This window comes from Phaseolus vulgaris, chromosome 3, assembly GCF_051622355.1.
Source record: "Phaseolus vulgaris cultivar YP4 chromosome 3, ASM5162235v1, whole genome shotgun sequence".
Taxonomy (NCBI): domain Eukaryota; kingdom Viridiplantae; phylum Streptophyta; class Magnoliopsida; order Fabales; family Fabaceae; genus Phaseolus; species Phaseolus vulgaris.
Window position 1 is genome coordinate 46,134,374 of NC_143500.1, and position 3,036 is coordinate 46,137,409.

At 25.3% G+C, this 3,036-nt stretch overlaps 1 non-coding gene across 1 annotated transcript; it reads left to right on the forward strand.

Moving 5' to 3' along the window:
* The first annotated feature begins 330 nt into the window (after nucleotides 1-330).
* Nucleotides 331-402, forward strand: TRNAH-GUG (transfer RNA histidin (anticodon GUG)). Its single transcript has one exon. It is a non-coding gene; the product is annotated as a tRNA-His (tRNA).
* The last annotated feature ends 2,634 nt before the right edge of the window (nucleotides 403-3,036 follow it).

Sequence of the window (3,036 nt, forward strand, 5' to 3'; positions counted from 1 at the left end):
ACTATTTTAATGAGAAATGTCTTAAAAAAGATCATATTTGAGATTTCTAGATGTGGAATGAACACCCAATTTAAAGGATGAGTTTAGAATTTTAGGATGCTAATATCAAACTGTTTAACATAACATCTCTAATAATTATAATTTATTAAAAATCATAAGAAAACATGAGTCATAATTATTAAATGAGAAGGCAAACTCACAGTGGCTATATGATTTGTAACAAATTTCAGTAAAAAAAATGCTTAAATAATGTACATTTTTTAACACAACTTATTTATGGTGTAAATAAAACTAAAAAGTAAACATAGTCAAATTTGTCTTCAACAAATTGTGGCTGTAGTTTAGTGGTGAGAATTCCACGTTGTGGCCGTGGAGACCTGGGCTCGAATCCCAGCAGCCACACTCATTTTTTTACACTCATTTTTTTACCAAATCGTTTCCGAATGCTGGTAAATGAGAAAAAAAAACCTTGTTTCAACAAACTAATTGTCAGTTCAAAATATATTTTTAAGTATACTTTTTTATTATTGTTTTATAAGATTTGCTGGAAACTATTAAAGTATAAATATAGCATTTAATAGGAAGTGAGTATAAGAAAATGTTTTGCTAAAATATATCTATGATATATAGTTAACATAAGTTTTAGTTTGAGAGTTAAAGCCTTGCTACCTAACCAATTATGGGGATTAAAAATATCAGGAGAGAACCTTGATTTTTACCTTCAAAATCAGTTACCATGATTTTGTGTCCATGCTGAACTTTCCAATTGAATTCTAATATCTTAATTTGCATGCCTGACATTATATTATATGCATTGTATTTTTTTTTTTACGTTTGGTTCTTAATTTTCTCCTTATAAATAAATTATTTTCCTTTTTATTTAAATACTTAACAAGATTCACAAGAAAAAAAAATCATTTAGTCATCGACTTTAACAATCCATATAATAGTGATCAATTTGATTTTTTGTCATTAAGAATGTTGTGTGTTTTTCAAAGTTTGAAAATCAATACTTTTGGTTCTTGCACTATTGTTTGATTGTTGTAGTTATTAGTGAATCAATATAATTCTCTTATGTTATCTCTCATTTACTCTGATATTGTCATATATGTTTTAAGTGTTTTGCGTGTAAAATTGAATCCTCAAACAACTTGTCCATATTTTGATAATATATATGTTATTTTTTTTATAATAGTTAAACAGGTAAATCAATTAGTTGATTTAATTTAGTTTTTTAATCTAACATTAATATTTGCAAAAATCTTAAAAAATAATAATTCACCCCCTCTTATTTCAAGTCACCTATCTTCTTATACTCCTATTTAACTCATTGTGTTAGTTCTTGCACTAGAACTAGAATAGGAATAGCCTCGATTTTTTGAAGTTAACAAAAAACAATATAAATGATGGTTTGTGCAGTCAATTACATTGCAGGTTTTTGCAGCTAAGTATATCTGAAATAAAAATTCCTTATAGTTGGTTCTTAATGTAGTTATTAGTGAAGCATATTTTTGGAAGAACTATTCTCATGATGTTGATTTTGGAACACAAGGATGCGTGGTTCTCTTAAGTCTTGTAGGTTTGGTAAAGATCCTCTTTATTGAACCTTCTCTTTATAATCGTGTTAGACACCCTCAAGTGTTCCATATTAATTTATTTATTACTTATCCATAAAAAAATTATGTTAGTTATTATTAGCTCTTTCTTGTAAATTATAATACTCTTACCCACATGAGCTTAAACCTCATCCTATGAAAACTTGCAACTGACATTTTTAAGTCAAAACATATGTAGCATATCACACCTGTGATAGTACAATTAAGCCACACACACTAGGCTCTTTCTAAACCAAAATGGTGTCAAGCTATGAAAGAATAATATGAAGTCCCTGGTAAAGAATGATACATGGATTCTTGATGATTTACCACTACATATGTTTAAGATTATAAATTAGCTATTAATTTAATTAAAATTTAATTAAAACTAAATTTAAAGTAATTAGTAGTTAAGAAGTGAGTAGCTAATTCGATACCAATTTAAAAATTATTTTATAATTTTGTATTAAAATTATTTTAAATATTAATAATATTTTAATTTATAAAATAATATCTAACTTAATTTTTTTATCTTTAAATTAATTATTATTTAATAAAAAATTTAGTCTATCTTCAAAAAAAATATTATGTTTATTTCGCATTTTTTTATTCTCTTCTTCAATTTAAATAAAATATTTCTAAGGCTCTAATATATTTTTCCAAAATATTCTTAATTAAAATAGAATTTTTTTATAAATATAATTTTATCAATCTACATTTAATAAAATAATATTCGAATTATGACATCTGATTAGTTTTATTTAATTTATGACTAAATATTAAAGAAAACAGAGAGATGTGCCCAAACTCCATAAGGTGCATACAAAATCCAAAATAATATCACTAGATTTAATCCCAAAGTACTGTGGGTTCACGTGTTTGTTTTTTCTTCTATATTTTTTCTTTTTTTTTTTATCGAAGTCTGATTTCGCGTGCGGAACATTATGTGGATTCGAGAAATTTATGGATATTGTTTGGTATGATATTTAAGCCCATGTAATTTTGAAATATTTAAACTTAATTAATAGTTACCTAATTCAAAATTATCTTATGTCTCATAATTAATAAATCGTCTAATAAGTTAAATTATAATAAATTTTAAATAATTCTAATATCATATTAAAAATAAATTTAAGTTTAATTTAATTTTATAAAACTAATTTATAATAAATAACATACTATGAAATCTGAAATATCCTTACTCTAGTAAATCTGAAATATCCAACCCCATTACAATCTTCTAATCCTAGATTTGGAATAGCAACACGAATCATCTGCAAACTTTTTTTTTTTCATCTTCTGCGTTGGATTTGTCACTTATGCTTGTTTCCATGCCAATCAATGATTTTTCTGTGCCAACTTGCTTGACACGTACATTCATATTGTAGAATCTTTCTCTGAGACAACGGAAAAGCATATACATGTTAAAGAGTATGATAAT